We start from the raw sequence: 17,883 nt of genomic DNA on the forward strand, positions 1-17,883 counted from the left end.
TGCTGGAACTATATTAATGATGAGGTTGAAGACAGGTCAAAGACGGATGGCATTGCCAACCACACTTTTGCATGGTACGAAGTTGAACAGGACATTTAAATGTTGGCCAATGGGTTACAAAAGATACTGATGGCTGGGAATGACTAAATGAATTTATGAATGAAAATTTAACAGAAAAAAATAGAGAGTGTTTCTCTTAAGATCAAGGGCACAACTATGGAGGATGAGGATGTTGGAGACCAGGGGTTATCGTTGACTTTTTTGATTCATCCTGAGAGTATGACGTGATAGAGTTGCAAAAAGTAATTGGATACTATAAGAGGAATATTAACCTGGATTGAAGAATGAGGTAGAGGAAGGTCCCCAGCCCACACCATGTTCTGTTCTAGACATCCTTACTTTTAGAAGTGCAATGGCAGCACATACTATCATACTGTATTGATTTTTAGGGCTGCTGTGACAAATTTCCCCAAATGAGGTGGCTTAAAAGACAAGAAATCAATTTTCTCACAGTTCTGGAGACTAGAAGTCCAACATTAAGGTGTCAGCAGGTGCATGTGCCCTCTGAAACTGCAGAGGGGGAACATCCTTCCTGGCCTCCTGCAGCTTCTGGAAGCCCCAGACATTCCTTAGGTGGTAGCAGCCTATTAACTCCAATCTCTGCTCCATTTTCACTATGGCTGTCTCCCCTCTGTGTCAGTCCCTCTCCCTTCTTCCAAGAATACTGGTTATACTGGATTAGGACCAACTCTAATGACCTCATGTTAACCTGATTACATTTCCAAATAAGTCTACATTCCTAGGTGCTGTCAATTAGGACTTCATCTCTTTTTGGGGTACACAGTGCAACCCACAGCAAGTCCTAACCTGTGACAGCCATTTCGGTTCTTTCTATCCTCATTTTCACAACAATCCTGTGGAATAAGTGTTATTAACTATGCTAATAACTAGTAATAATGGTACCAGAAGTAGAATGACTGCAGCAGTCCCATCTCTACTAGACTATGTGCTGCACACACAGGATGATATTATTGGCATCCCTGGAGTTGTGCACAGTGGCCCTGAGGTTGAAGATGCTCTAGACATGGTTCATAGGGTTTGGACTAAGACGTCAAATTCCTTTCCACCTCCGAAGTTATATGAAACTGCACCAAACTGAAGAACCACCTGCCTGTGTTGATTACTTTTTCAAATAACCATGAATCAAACTGACTTCTTATTCAGCTGAAGTTGAAAGATCGGTTTTACTAATTTCCTATTGAAGTTGACCGAACGCCAAGAGCTGTGAGCATCCTTTACGGAGCACTCCTGCAATCTCCATATTGTCTACAGTGCTTCTGGTGTTAGAGGCGTTTTCAATTCCCTTTGATTTTGAGTTGCATCCAGTATTGACATTGTCAAGGCACTTGTTCTATTCATACTTGTTAGCTATATATAAAGAGCTGATAAAACATTCTTTTAAACGTTCTTGCTTTTTAATTTTAATTTTAATTTCTTATAAGTTTTTATTTTTGAGAGAAAGCACTAGCAGGGGAGGGGCAGGGAGAGAGGGGGACAGAGGATCTGAGGCAGACTTCACAGGGACAGTAGAGTGCCTGATGTGGGGCTTGAACTTCTGAACTGGGAGATCATGACCTGAGCCAAAGGCAGACCGTTAACCAACTGAGCCTCCCAGGCACCCCTGTTCTCACATTTTAAATGTAAAATTTTTCGGGGCTCCTGGATGGATCAGTCAGTTAAGCAAGTGACTTTGGCTCAGGTCATGATCTCACAGTCCATGAGTTTGAGCCCCACGTCGGGCTCTGTGCTGACAGCTTGGAGCCTGGAGCCTGCTTCAGATTCTGTGTCTCCATTTCTCTCTACCCCTCCCCTGCTCATGTTTAATAAATAAACATTAAAATATTTTTAAAAAGTAAATGAAAATTTTCGAATGTATGCAAAAGCAGAGAGGGTACATAATGATTCCCCATACAGCCATCACCTAGATTGAATAAATACTGAGATTGTGCCACATTTCCTTTATTTTTTGGTTTCTTTTTTTACTTTGGTTTACAAAGCAAATGTCAGATATTTTGTCACTTTTACCTTAAGTATTTCTGAATGCATGTCTTACAAATAGGGACATTTTTTCCCCAAACCACAGCGTCATTAACATACCCAACAAAGTTGGTTATTCCTTGGCAACCTCCTTTAATCAGGGTGTAATCAAACTTCACCAATTGCCTTCAATGTTTTTGTACAACTGCTATGTATGGATCAGCATTCACATAATACCTGCTCATTGTACCTGGTTGGGATGTTCCTCGAATTCCTTTGATGTTAGAACAGTACTTCCTTCTCCCCTATTTTTCCATGCCATGGACTTATTGAAAAAAATCAAGTCAGTTTTCTGCAGAATGGCATTCTGGATGTTTCCTGCTGCTCCCTTATTGGGGAGGTGGGTGGGAGGTCAGTTGACTTAGTCCTCTATCCTCTGTTTTTGTAAACTGGAAGCTCTCCTTGAAGATTCGATTCAGATTCGACCCTTTTGCCTAGAACACCTCACAGGTGGTGCTGTGTGCTTCACATTACACTGCCTCAGGAAGCACACAACATGCCGTTGGGCCATTCTTGGGAACGCAAAGATGAATCACTGGGTTCATGTGGTAACAGCCTGATCCCTCCATTTTAAGGTTCCTATTAACCTTTCATCTAATGGTTTCTTCGGTTGATGATTTTTGCTGACTCATTCATTTCATTAGGGTTACAAAATAGTTTTTCCCCCCCTACTTTTGTTCTTTTCATATTTATTAGCTACAATTCTGTTTTATTTTTTCAGATTAATTTCATTAAATGTTTTTAATATAGTTTATTGTCAAGTTGGCTAACATACAGTATAGACCGTGTGCTCTTGGTTTTGGGGGTAGATTCTTGTGATTCATCGCTTACATACAACACCCAGTGCTCATTTCAGCAGTGCCCTCCTCAATACCCATCACCCATTTCCCTCTCCCCACACCCCCATCAAGCCTCCATTTGTTCTCTGTATTTAAGAGTCTCTTATGGTTTGCCTCCCTCTCTGTTTTTATCTTATTTTTCCTTCCCTTATGCTCATCTGTTTTGTTTCTTAAATTCCACTTATGAGTGAAATCATATGATATCTGTCCTTCTCTGACCGACTTATTTCACTTAGCATAATACCCTCCAGTTCCATCCATGTCGCTGCAAATGGCAAGATTTCATTCTTTCTCGTTGTCAAGTAGTATTCCATTGTATATATAAATCATATCTTTATCTATTCATGAGTGCTAAAATTCTATTTAAAAAGAACTGTTCTTTTTCAACCATAGATGTTTTGTTAATATGAAACACAGTTCTTCTAGGAAAAGCAGGCAATATGCCTAATCCTTCCCCTTTAATCGCCAACCTTCAGAAGAAGGAGTTGATGCATGTTTGGCTGGCTAAACATGATTAACTTCACTGCAAGTGTATAAAATGCTTTGATTTGTGTCAAGCCATTGCCTGTCAGACAGAGGAGGTGAAATCTTCCAGTAGTTTCTGCTTACGGAAACATTAGTGGTAGAATGACATCAAAACAATCTTTTTGGCTTCTGCTAACAGGAATGAAATGCAAACCTTCTGAAAACCTGAATCCTATTAAACATCTTCTGATAATGTTTTCTGTTAACAGCCTTCAGAGACGCTACTGAGTGAACATACAGTAGCTTTGGCCTGGTGTAATCTGAGGCTCAGTGGGTGGAAAAACAGGACTTTGTGCTACTTAAACACTCTCTGGAAGGCTTAGAGAGGGAGGAAGGAAAATATTTGAGGAGATCAACTGGATGTTGTAGAATAGAAGTAACGTCACCTGAGAAGGATTAAGGTTTCCCCAAAGCTTGACCTGGTGGCAACTAGCCACTTAGAATGTGCTCACCGAGGCTGTCAATAGCTTGTTTTCAGTTGTGCCATCTTGAATTTGCAGCGATGTGAAGAGAGGGTCTAGAGATTGCATGTCTTCAGTGGGTAAGTGGCGGTAAAGTTGTAAAAAAAAAAAAAAAAAAAAAAAAAAAAAAACACATTCCTCCTACTTAAGAGCTACAGCTGGCTCTAATTACAGAAATTGCTTTATCCATTAAAAACTTAGCTCATTGCTACCAACCAAGTTACCATTGGTATAGCTTTTATATTACCCAGTGAAGGATACCTGTGATATGTACATTTAATAGTTCAGTGAAGTTGAAGTTTGAAGTCACAGATGTCTATGGCCTGCTAGAAATTTTGAATATAAACACCTTTAATACGTGGCTCACAAGAGCAAAGCTGCTGCTGGAGAAATACTCTAGGTGTGTGCCTTTCTTATAGGTAAAGTGCCTTTATGGTACTTTTAAGAGTGCAAAAAGCATTGAGCTGAGGAAATTGGTTTTATGGCAAGCCAGGAAAACAGAGTTGGAACGCACCTAACTGCTTTAACTGATTAAAGACTGAGAATGATTTTCTTCCCCTTTCAACCTGTATGTTTTTAAGAGAACAAATGAGCTATATCCACTAATTAGGGCTAGTAGCTCATGTCCTTCAGACCCTATTTGGTTTTGAAAGTTATTTTGGTCATAAACCCCCATCTTGAGACATTCAGGTATTTGGTCCTGGAAGCAAGTGGAAGCAAGACTTTACACCATGTATCTATAAGTAGTTTTTTTAAAAAAGCCACTAACTGTAGATCATTTCTTTTTAATGAAGTATAATTGACCTACAATATCCTGTTTCAAGTGTACGTCATAATTAGCTATTTTTATACATCTTGAAATGATCTTCACCATAAGTGCAGAATTTTTTTTATGGCTATAAATCCAATGTTTGCTCATTGTTGGAAATTTGAAAAATAGAACAATGAAGAAAACAAAATGACCAATAGTCTTTCTGCTCAGTGATCATGGCTATTAACATTTTGGTTTTTAACCTTCTAGATGTTTCTTTTCCTTCTACATAAATAGAAGATTTTAAAACTATATCCTAAACACATACTCGTAACTATTTTAATGACCTTATTTATAACTTCTGCATTATAAGTTCTTGTTCACCATGAAATTTAAAAATCCATTACCTTATTTTGGGGCAGTCTGTGCTGAAAACTTGTAATATTGAAATGTTACTGAGGCTCATGAACATCCTCTACATCTTTTCCTACATCGTTTCTCCTTAGGAATCATTTGCAGAACTGAATATAATACACTATGATCATTGCATTTATTGAGTACTTTCTTCGTGCCAAGCACAGTACTTTATGTTACATATTTAATCCTTAAATGACCTTGTAAGGTAGACTCTCCCTTTCTAGCCATTTTACAGAGGAAGAATCCAGGCACAGGAGGGAAGGTAATTTGACAAGTTCACAGAACTTGTAGGTGTTAGAGTGAGAATTTTAGTCTGGGCATTTTGACTCAGCCATGCTGTTAACCACCAAGACAGACAGGTACAGTTTTTTTACTTTCTTACCAATTGTTCTCCATAATAATGCACTGATTCTTACTTTTTAGGTGGGAGACAGGATGCTTATTGCTTTGAGCTTTTGATTTTTTTCATATAAAGTGTGTGTGTATGTATATACACACACACACATACATACAGACACAGGTATATTTAAAACCTCTTGTTGGATTATTCTTAAACAATTTTTTAAAGTTTATTCTGAAAGAGAGAGAGAGTGAGCAAGCAGGAGGGGCAGAGAGAGGCGGGGAGAGAATACCAAGCAAGCTTCCACTGTTTGCACAGAGCCCGTTGTGGTACTCAAAATCCCAAACTGTGAGATAGTGTCCTGAGCCAAAACCAAGAGTCAGACACTTAACCGATTAAGCCACCCAGGTGCCCCTTGTTGGATTATTACTGGGACTAGAAAGAAGCCTCTCCTTTTTCGCTAAGAAACTCCCCATTTAAAATAGGGCCTTCTGGGGCGCCTGGGTGGTTCAATCGGTTGAGCATCTGACTTTGGCTCAGGTCCTGATCTCACAGTTCATGAGTTCATGCCCCGTGTCAGGCTCTGTGCTGACAGATCGGAGCCTGGAGCCTGCTTCATAGTCTGGGTCTCCCTCTCTCTCTCTGCCCCTCCCCCACTTGTGGTCTCTTTCTATCAAAAATAAATAAATATTAAAAAATTTTTAAAAAATAGAGCATTCTTTCCCTGGTTCCACAAAACCTTAATATCCACTTAGTTGTTTAAATCTTCATTTCTCTTTTCTGAGCAATACCTCGGATTTCTATATGCCCCCTCCAGAATATTTTTGAATCCCTCCTCCAAGTCCATTGCCATCTTGTAGATCGTGTTATCCCCATCTCCCTCCCAAAACATGTCAGGTAGGCTTCCTGCAGCTCTTCCTGGGGTCTGTTCTCCACAGGTTGCTCACAGGGATTGCTTCCTAAACAAAACTCAGAGCCTTCAATTCTGCTGCTTTATTGCATCAGTGCTTTCTGTGACACCCAAAATAACACCCAAACTCCTTGCTCAGCCCGGAAGTCTCTGTGTGACATAGTTTCTGGTTATGTCTCCAACTCTCCTTTTGGTATCTCAGTCCCATTGATGTCTGTTTCTCAAACACTGTAACCAATTTTCCTGTTTCATGACCTTTACATTTGTTGCTTACTCTGTCTAGAAAGCTCTTCCCCCGACTCCTTTTCATAAACAAGCTCCTTTTTCAATCACTGTATTTAAAGCAGCACATTGCTTTTTCTCCATTTCCTGCAGTTAAACTGTCTATTGGGGCCAAGACAGGGTGAGGCAAGAGGGAGTTCTGGGGGGGTGGCATGCACAGATCTAAGGTGTGCTTACCCAAGCCTGAGAGGGAGTGACACCTTACATTTTGTACCATGGGACCCTCACTCACCATCTCTAGTCCCGTCCCCCTCCATTCTATCACGTTAGGATATTTCTGTAGCCAAGAACACTATATTCATTAAAACCCATTTCCTTTGCCTCTTGTACATGCAATTAGACTACATTTGCCTTGAACCTGGGTGTGGCCATGGGCCTGTGGATTGCAGTGGAAAGTGTGCAGAAATGATATATTTACCTCTAGATCTGGCCCCAGTTAACCTCCTGTGGGACAGCCTCTGTTAAGTCAGCCAACTTGGTGCAGAGGATCTAGCCCCCTTCTCTGAGCCTCCTGGGGAAGACAGGATTGCCAGGGGAACAAAGCTTGGGTCCTGAAGGGCCCTGTGGAAGTCTCCTGGCTGCGCATCTGCACCAGACTCTGTGTGAGCAAGAAACAAACTTCTTTTGTGTTAAGACTTTGACACTTGTACCAGCATGGGTGAACCTGGAGGGTATTATGCTAGGTGAAATAAGCCAGATCGAGAAAGGCAAATACTGCATGGCATCACTTATATATGCCCCCTAAAAAGTCACGTTCACAGAAATAGAGTAGAAAAGTAGTTGTCAGGGGTTGTGTGTGTGTGTGGGGGGGGGGATAGGGAGAGGTTGGTAAAAGGTAACAAAGTTTCACATATGAGTAAAGTCTAAGGATCTAATGAGTAACGTGGTGACTATAGTTATAGTCATCGTGATAACACTGTTTTTTTTTTTTTAACATTTATTCATTTTTGAGAGACTGAGACAGAGAGTGAGTGGGAGAGGGGGCAGAGAGAGAGGGAGACACAGAAACCTAAGCAGGCTCCGGGATCTGAGCTGTCAGCACAGAGCCTGATGTGAAGCTTGAACTCGCGAACCTCAATATCATGACCTGAGCCGAAGTTGGATGCCCAACCGACTGAGCCACCCAGGCGCCCCATATAACACTGTATTTTCTAATTGAAATTTGCTAAGAGTAGAACTCGTTCTCAGCCAAACAACAAAAAAGCCAGTAAAATAGGTAATGGATGTGTTAATTAACTTGGTGCAGGGAACATTTTCATAATGTATATGTATATCAAATCATCATGTACACTTTAGTAATACTACAAATTTATTTGCCAATATATTTATTTATTTGTCAATAAAACTGAGGGGAAAAAACTAGCATGGTCATAACCAATACAGGCTCTCTTATCCTCCTCAAAGCTTTTAGAACGTAAGCTCCAAAGGAGTGGGAACCTTGTTCACATGGTCATCAGGGCTCAGTACAAGGCTTAGTCCATCGTAGTAATCAAAGAAATATATTTTTTTGAACAAATAAATGCAGGAGATCAATAGCAGTCTATAAAAAGTCTAAATGACAAAAGAATAAGGCAGATAAAAAAAATATCTTCGGGGCTCAAAGGGGAAGAAATGAATGATGCTCTAGGAAAAGAGTTCATGAAAATGGGGGCATGAGTTAACTCTTAAACATAAGGCACACACTTTTTATAAAGCAGTCCTTCCATTTCTTAGTTAAAAATGTTTCGAAAGCCTGTACCAAAGGTATAGCACAGTGATTTCACGCTAAAATTATCATTTAAAAACAGCCAACATTAGGCCATTTTTTAGTTACATGATCATAACTAGAAAAATATCGAAAATTTCTTCCCTTAATTATTAATGCTTCATATACTTGAACTTTTAAAAATTTCTTAATTGGCAAAACAGGGGCAATGTCTGCTTTTACTATTAGTAAAGTAAAATTCCTTCACATTCAAGTTCAATAGATAATTTTCCTTGCCTAGTGATGGAAACATTAGTTTGGGGTTAGAACCTAGTGGCATTCCTTCTGGAAATATCTACAGGCTCTACAGAGAGCACATTGTCTGGAGTTGGACTGTTGATGGGAAGGATTTTTGGTTAAGATTATTAGTTTTTTTTTTTTAACCCTTTTATGAAGAGGTTAATGTCTTTAGTTTCTTTGAAGTCCCAAGATTGTGGGCATGGAGGAGGATGGGTAAGAGGAGAGAGGAGTGCTGCTGAAGGTCCCTGGAGGCTGCGGTGGGGGTGGCTGAGTGAGCCGCTGCTGGCTGTGGGTACCTTCCCACCAAGAAGAATGTGAAAACAGGATGGATGTGGGCAGCAGATGGCCCAGGTTCTGTATCTGTCAGAAGATCCACATACTCAGGCTCAGTACCCAGTGAAGACCCAGAGAGTATAAAATCTGACACTTTTAAAGTTATTGATAAGGTGCATGTGCTCTGGCTGGAATGGCTGTTTATGACTTTCTGTCCTAAGTGAACATGACGAGTAACTCTTCCCTAGCTCTGCCACACACACACACACGCACACGCACACACACGGGGCATGGCAGAGAGAGACGCACCCCCCCACACACACACAGACATACACACAGACACAGAGAGAGACAGACACATAGAGACCCACACACAGAGACACGTGCATGCAGAGACGCCAAGAGACCCACATGCACACATGCATACACCAAGAGACAGGACAGGGAGAGGGACCCACAGAGATGGGGTGGGGGGACAGGGATGGACAGGAAAAGGCAGAGAGTGAGCATAAGAGAGAGACAGGGACAAACAGGGAAAGGCAGAGATTGAGAGAGGGATAGTGAGACAGGGGTGGACAGACAGGGATGGACAGAGACATAGAGGCAGACTGAGGGACACAGGGACAGGCAGACAGAGAGAGGGACAGAGAACTTAAATTCACCTTTTGACCATTCTGCTTATTTAAAATATAATTTTTGGACTAAATGGTCCCATGAATCCTTTTAACAGTAAAATTCCTATTTCCATTCATTTGGTCTGAACTTTTTCACCAAAAATTCTAGCACATCTTGATAATCTGTAATGTTGGTTAGATTATTCCCCATTTCTGTGCCTCGGTTTCTCTATTTGTAGGGAGGGGGTGAGAGTGCTCACCTAGCTGATCTTGTTGTGAGAGTCCTAGGAGGCTGCGTGTTGAGCCTGCGGAGCAGCGCCTGGGGCGGAGCGAGCATGCGGTGACCGTTAGCCGCTGCTAATTAGATTTTCCACTTGCTGACTCTGGATGTCTTCTTGCTTATAGCTGCAACCACAAGCAAACCTCTAATAAATTGTCCATTCACGGTTCTGAAAGATACCCTGAAATAGCGTCTTTTAAAAATGCATTCTGATTTCAATGAACTTTTAAGGGCTAAATTATGTAGGAATTAGAGAACACGTGGTTTAATTGATCTGGCATTATTGAACAGGGTGCCGAGGAATACATCCCTGTTAGGAGTTTGTTGAAAAAATCATAGGTAAGTTTGAATTTCTCAAAGGAAGGGCTTTTTCTTTTAAGCTAGCTATTTGTGGTGAAGAACAGAAAATGTGTGTGCTTAGAGAAACCAAATATCGCTAGCTAAGGTGCAAAATATACCTTATAATAAAAAGTAGTGCGTTCATAGAAACATGTTAATCTAGAACTCACAATCAGCATATGTTCAGTTTCCTTGCTTTCTATATGATCCAGTTTTATATAAATAGCTTTATTTCAGTGTGAAAATGAGGAACATTAGAAATACTCCACCAACTGAAAAATCTAAAAATTTCCTTTATATTTTCTAGCATTTTTACTTTAAAAAAAAATTTTTTTTAATGTTTATTTTTGAGACAGAGGGAGACAGAGCACGAGTGGGGGAGGGGCAGAGAGAGAGGGAGACACAGAATCTGAAACAGGCTCCAGGCTCTGAGCTGTCAGCACAGAGCCCGATGTGGGACTCGAACCCACGAACCGCGAGATCATGACCTGAAGTTGGACACTTAACTGACTGAGCCACCCAGGCGCCCCTAGCATTTTTACTTTTTAAAAAATGTACAGACTAATACTTTAATGTGTATACAGCTTAGTTATTACTAAAGAACTAAGATAGAAATGCCTAAAGAAAACACTTGAAGAAACTAAAATTTACTTAACCCTGGTGGTACATGTGATTCAGAAAATTGTATTGAGATCTATCTGACATGTTAAAAGCTGTATGTATTTATAAAGTTCAATGAGTTTGGGGACAAGTAGACACCTGGGAAACCATCATCAAGGCCCTAGACCTTCATCACGCCCCAAGTTTCCTCCCACCTTTGTTATTTATTTTGTGGAAAGAAAACTGAGTATAATATCTATCCTCCTAGCAAATTTTAAGCCAGTTAAATTTTAATTTGAATGCAATACTGTTAGCTGCAGTCACTATGTTCACAGATTGCCAGAACTGATTTTTGTGCATGTGACTTGAGTTCTTTGGTTATGATTTAGTAGAAAATTCTGACTTAGGAGGAAGGAGTCCTGGGTTCGAGTTCCTTCTGGATGGCCACCACCTCTCCCTGTGACTACAGTCCTTGAATCTGTCTGGCCATAGTAAAAGAATGAATTTGAACATCTGATTTTTACTTCCCCTTCTGTCTGTCTGGAAGACCAACTCCCTGTGTGTCTTTTTTACTTACTGGGATGATATTCACAACTACTTTGTCCTGTCTTTTAAAAATTCTGGTGCTGATAAGCCCAGACCTTTCTGCCCTACTCTCAGAACATTCATGTATTTTCTGTGTACATTGCTTTTTTTTTTTTTTTTTTTTTTTTTAGCTGAGGCTTTTAGGAAATAGGCAGTATATGAAACATTTGTTTTTTAATCATTGGACATCATTTAGTACCCATATTTTCTGTATACAGCAAGAAGCAGCCAGTTTAAAGGAAAACAATTTCTTTGTGGCCTTTCTTTATCTCCTACCTCTCCCCCACCCCCTCATTGACGGAGCCCCAAACCTTAAATGTACTGAATTTAGAGTCTTGATTTCTACTCCCCTACACTTGGTATAGTCATTCGGTGACTGTCAGTGACACACTGTCTAGATTATAGTAATAGGCATCCTGTTTTAATAGTTAGGTGAGCTTTAAAAAATATTAACTACCAGTTCTTATTCTCTCAACATGTCAGTGAGTTTTTCTTTGCCAAATGTGTTATTGGTGGGATCGGGGGGCAGTGGGAGAGAGCAGCTTTTCTCATCGCCGAAAGCCCTGCAGCGTTCTTCAGCTCTTGCGCACATCCTTACATGTGGTTTTGATTTTAGGGTGTGAGAGGGTTCTTCACTTCTTGATACATTTGTGGCATGTTGCTGTAGCCATCACTGTAATTCATTTCCTAGGAAGAAATCCGAAAGTTCAAGTCAGTAAAAGAGAACCCAGGGAAAAGCAACTGGGAGATCTTTTATTTCTCCCAAATGACTCTTCTGTCCTTGTAGATGTGCTAGCTTTTCTTCCTGATCTCATAAAGTATAGTCTTCCTTTAAAAAAATTTTAGTGTTTATTTATTTTTGAGAGGGAGAGAGAGAAAGCGAGTGAGCAGGGGAGGGGCAGAGAGAGAGAGAGAGAGAGGGAGACACGGAGTCTGAAGCAGGCTCCAGGCTCTGAGCTGTCAGCACAGAGCCCGATGAAGGGCTGGAACTTGTGAACTATGAGATCATGACCTGAGCCGAAGTCAGATGCTTAACTGACTGAGCCACCCAGGCATCCTGGTTTTTTGTTTGTTTTGTTTTGTTTTGTTTTGTTTTGTTTTGTTTTGTTTTTTTAAAATTCAGAGCTTGTGATGTAGGAACCAATTATCTAGCCCAGCCAGACTTCAGGTCCTGTTCAACATTTACCAGGTAGTGGTAGCAGTTTTCCTGGAGACTGTTTCACTTATTCATGCTTGCAATTAATTTCTTTGTTCATTTCAAACAGGATTTTATTAATGCCACCTTGAGTCCTTTTGTTACTTAAAATTTATTTTCACTTCTAATTTTGTGAACTGGAAATAAACAGAAACATAAAAAGAAACATAAACCTTCACACACCCAGAGCCTAGAATAAAAACTTAACACTTGACTATATTGGCTTCATCAATCTATATGTTCATACTCTTGTTCCTGATTTTTTATTTAAAGTTTTTTAAATTTATTTTGAGAGAGAATGAGGGCATGCATGCATGAACAGGAGAGGGGCAGAGAGAGAGAATCCCAAGAAGGCTCTGTGCTGTCATTGTGGAACCTGGCATAGGCCTTGATCCCACAAACTGTGAGATCATGACCTGAACCAAAATCAAGAGTCAGAGACTTAACCAACTGAGCCATCCAGGCGCCCCTCTTATTACGCATGTTTAATAGTTAAACTATAGCTGCTTAGTATGGTACCATGAAAAAAGTGACAAATTATTTAAAAGGATGAATTTTACTTTTCTCTAAATGCTTTTTAAAATCAAACATTATAATTAACTGATCTATAACTCAAGTTGGAAATCGTATGAAAGGTAGCATTTTAGCACGTAAATAGATGTAAGTAGAAAGCATTTTGTGTTCACTTGGAAGGCTTTACTGGGCTGTGGACATTCTCTTTGAAAATGAATGAGATATAAAACAAATATATCTTGGATACTCAAGTGGTTTGGAGGGTGCTAACGATTTTTTAGTGTTGACTAAATGTAGTGGAAAAAATAGAGCAGTGAGTGGTCTAGTGGTTTTACTGTTGTTTTTGTTTTCCTGAGATTATGGAATTACGTACAAGATAGAAAACTTTAAGCTTTGTAATTCCCAGCTTGGGGTAAAAAGAAAAAAATGGAACCGAAAACGCTTCATGTGTTTTTTCTAAATGTCAAGGATTTAAAGTTACAGTGAAGTTTAAGCTATTTGTAACTGTGGAAAATGGGTCCTTTTGGAAAGCCAAGATTCCGGGTAGATGAAAATGATTACTTGAAATGTTGGTACTTAGAAAAATATTTTTCCTAGGGGCACCTGGGTGGCTTGGTCGGTTAAGCGTCCGACTTCGGCTCAGGTCATGATCTCATGGTCCATGAGTTTGAGCCCCGCGTCGGGCTCTGTGCTGATGGCTCGGAGCCTGGAGCCTGTTTCAGATTCTGTGTCTCCCTTTCTCTCTGCTCCTCCTTTTGTTCATGCTCTGTCTCTCTCTGTCTCAAAAATAAATAAACGTTAAAAAAAATTAAAATTTTTTTTTCCTGACTCTAATAGATTTCCTAAAATTTCATTTTCTTTGTGGCTGATTTTTTAAAAATGTTTATTTATTTTGAGAGAGAACACGAGTTCTTGAGCAGGGTAGGTGCAGAGAGAGAGAGGCTGCACCCAAGCAGGCTCCGTGCAATCAGCCCAGAGCCCGATGTGGGGCTCAGCTCAATTTCCCGAACCATGAGATCATGACCTGAGTTGAAATTAAGAGTTGGACGCTTAACTGACTGAGCCTTCCAGGAGCCCCATGACTCTGATATTTGTAATTTTAACCAAATCTAGTTCTTGTGCAGCCTCAAGTGGGATTTAAAGTTGAGTAGATGTTGATAGCTGGGCTCCACTTCCCTTCCCAGTGTCCCTAGAATTTGCTTCCTTGAAGTCCTTCAGGACTTTTCTTATAAGTTGGCTTGAGGCATGTAAAGAGAGGCAGGGTGTTCAATGGATAGCATCCTAGGTCTAAGCTATATGTCTTTGGCAAGTTGCTCAACCTTTCTTGGCCTCTGTTTTTCCATCTCTTAGATCGAGGTAAATAGCACCTACCTCCTTAGGGTAACTAGGGATTAGAGTGTGATACCTAAAGAGTGCTTAACATGGTACTTAGCGTACCGTAATAACAAAAAGGTTTTAGTTGTCGTTAATTTTCTGCAGAACTCTTCAGCAAATGTACATAAGCATATCCCTTATATGTCTATATTTTCTCTTCATAATAAAGGAAAATCTTTGAGGTCAATCCCTAAACTTGTCCCTTACTTTGGGTGAATATTATAAATACAGTGGACCACAGGCATCTCCTTAAATTGTATCAGCTTTCTTACTTTACCAAGTTATTCACTGAGGGAGAAGGCGCACACTGACCAGCAACCTTGCAGGTATTTTGTTGAGGTGTTTTGAGGAGCATATGTGGTGAAGTGTACAAATTCTTCAACGTTATCAGAAGATCGCACTTCTGCTAACCACACGTGAGGTCACAAGTTCCCCAAAGTTCCCCTTAATATATTTGGTGTCGTCTCTGCCATAAGCAGGATTAGAGATTGTAATTTAAATATTTATAATAAGATTGAGAGCTTTGACTAGTGTTTTCTGGTACATGATTAAATTCTGCATTCATTAATAATAATTCATATCCTGGATAAGGCCAGATTTAAATTCTAGAAGGTGATAAAAATATTTCTAAGTGCTAGTCCTGCTCCCACAGGGTAATCATTGGCAAAGAAATGGCTTTCTGGTTGCTGCATCTGGCTAAACACACATGCCCCTGACATTGACTGATGCAGCTTCCAGCCTCCATCTTTGCTTTTTTCCACCCTTTTCTTCATTGTTTCTTTTTACCTTTTTGACTTTTTTCTCTGTGAACACTTGGGATCAATAGTATCCTAGCAGATGATTAGGATTTTTTTTTTTAATTATGTCTGCTGACTACGTAAAAATGTAATGTTTTGTCTGCACACCCAAATGGTTTATTTCTAGAAAGCCTATAATGTGGACTGCCCTTGACAATTATATTGGGAAAGGGGATTCATAGGATGAATGTTTAAATTCTTGCCCATTATGTGTGTAATTTGGCCGAACTGCATTAATACACTGGGTCAGACTTGAATTACGGACTTGAAGCCTGCACCATTTCAGAACATGGGTGTGCCTATGAGGTGTTAGTAGCAGAGTATTTTGCAAATAGTGCTTTTGTCTCAAGGTGCCAATTTTAAACCAAGAAAAAAATTTACATGGCTGGATAGAATATAAGATTGTTCCTTCCCTCCCTAAACTAATGGTTTAAAAACATGACCCATGACCATTTTTTTCATTGCTAGTCTGAGTTGTCTTCATTTTTCCTCTATATATCGTATCCTGTTCACATCTTCATGGTTTTGTCTACCACTGAATAAACAGTTTTCTTCCCAGTCTTTTGAATAGTCTAAGGATGTACTTGTTAAATGTTTCATGGTGTATGTGGTGTGATAAAAATTTGTAGTTCTTGATTTGAACATTTCACAAGGCAATGAAACCCCAGATACTGTAATCCAAGGTGAATGATTACACATTTTATCTTTGCATTGGTGAAATTGTATTCTACTGTCCTGCAAATGTACAAATGTTTTCTTTTGCATAAGGCCCTAGGCTTGAATGGTGGCTACTGATTAACAAAGGGCTTCCTACTCTGTGAAACTGTGTGTGCGGTGAGCCTTCTTCCAGCAGCGGTCCCTGCTGTTCGTGCTGTCTGGAATAGGGGTCATTTAGCGTTTAACTCTCCCTGCCTTGGCTTTTGGCTTCTCCAAGATAAGAGGTGTTTCATGTTTTACTGAATATTTACTGATCTGAATCTGAGATACAGGGATTCTCCAGTTCAGTGAATAAAGATGGCAAGGTAGGAAGGAGGTTTAAGATGGAGCTGTGTTTTATATTCTATAGTTTAATTCCAACCATATATATAAAATATGTATATCCTTGGGTATCAACTCTATGGTGATCTGAATGGACTAAGCAGTTAGCAAATTGTTCACATATTGTCGCCTGAAACTCACTTAGGTAGATGTAGGGAAAAATCTTTTACCATTTCAGATGTATACATCAGTGTAACCTATACAGACAAGATGGCTATCTTTTTAATGTCTAGAAAAGGTGAGTATACTTCAGCTAAGCTTGTGTGGCAGCTACATGTGGAAAAGACATTTCTTCCCCCTACTAAATGCCCCCCCCCCAAATTTTAATATTTGTAAGTTTCAGTATTTGTGAATAGTGAATGAAACCTACTTTTTTTTACAAGCTCGAATATGTCATTTTATATAATAAAGGCAGAAAGAAATGAATGTTCTGAGAGTGTTTGGATTTTGAATCTGGTGGGGGCTAATACATGGGCTTTGTAATCAAGAGAGAAACTTCTGTGTTTAATTTACATTAAAATTTTTGTGTGTGTGTGGAAAATGGAGCAATATCAAGTTGCTATTGATAACAATACAAATGCAATGCTATCCATGTAACATCTCAAATTCTTGGTCATTAAAACAAAGTTTTGTGCAAGTGGCTCTTTGATTTCCTTTTCTCTGGAGTTTTCTTGCCTCACAGAGAGCCCTCTCCTCGCCCCTGCTCAGACAGCCTTGACTACCCTACGGGGGGGCTTTCACGTTCCTTGGCTTCTCCACTGGCTGTCACAATTACAAAGTTGTCATGGTTATCTCTTTAATTTTCTTTCCTATTAAACGTAGGTTGAGAGAATGTTGGCATGCTTCAAGGTGAGAAATGCTAGGACAATTTTTTTTCCCGAAATTCTACTCCCCCCCGCCCCCGCCAAGTATATTACTACCAAATCTAACCAAATTAAAATAACCATTCCCTCGTAGCAATTTAGCAAAAAGAACAATGTGATGTTTTAGATAGAACTTTAGAAATCATTTGTTTTCTTTTGTTGCTTATTAGGAACAAAATATTACTTGCCACCATTAGAGAAACAAAGAAATGAAACAAGATCCTTACCTTGTCTGAGCAAGAAAAGTCACTGTGGGGTTTTCTCTCCTGGTAGGCTGGTGCTTGGTGCTGTAGCTCAGCCTCTGCATCTCTGAGGCTTACATGGGATTTCAGAATGACAGAGCGTTAACAGTACATGGAAACAGAAAAAGCATTTTAATCAAAACAAAACTCCCACTACAAATCCAGTGCACTTACTTAGGTTTCATAGTCCCATTTATCAAGACACTTGCTGTCATACAGTGGCTGCTGTCCTCTGCTCCCTTGCCACACACCCCTCTTTCCCCCTTCCCGGTGCTGCCTCTGCTTTTCACAGCCTCTGAGACTCTTCAGCACTTCCTCCCTTCTAGTAATGATAGCTACCATCTATTTTTGTTGTAGTTTTTATATATACTTTGTATGTTCCAGCCTTGCGCTTGACAGATATTCAATACTTCATTTACTCCTTGCAACAGCCTTTGCTATGGATCTGGAAGCTCATTGGCAGGAGTTAAGGGAGCCAAGAGGTGAGGCAAGAAGTTCTTAAAGCTAGCATGTGATGGGCCCAGGATCTGAAATTGGGCCTGACTCTAAACAAAGCCCTTGATC

General features: G+C 40.0%; 1 protein-coding gene and 1 long non-coding RNA gene across 3 annotated transcripts in view; one reads left to right on the forward strand and one right to left on the reverse strand.

Moving 5' to 3' along the window:
• The window catches only part of RSPO2 (R-spondin 2), a 159,187-nt gene that overhangs the window by 16,379 nt on the left and 124,925 nt on the right, over window positions 1–17,883 (forward strand). The window lies entirely within an intron of this gene.
• LOC123585596 lies at window positions 12,549–17,693 on the reverse strand. Its single transcript, XR_006706303.1, has 3 exons — window positions 17,494–17,693; window positions 17,305–17,392; window positions 12,549–12,629 (listed from the first exon to the last, which is right to left on the reverse strand). It is a non-coding gene; the product is annotated as an uncharacterized LOC123585596 (long non-coding RNA).

The sequence above is a fragment of the Leopardus geoffroyi genome, chromosome C3, assembly GCF_018350155.1.
Source record: "Leopardus geoffroyi isolate Oge1 chromosome C3, O.geoffroyi_Oge1_pat1.0, whole genome shotgun sequence".
NCBI lineage: Eukaryota > Metazoa > Chordata > Mammalia > Carnivora > Felidae > Leopardus > Leopardus geoffroyi.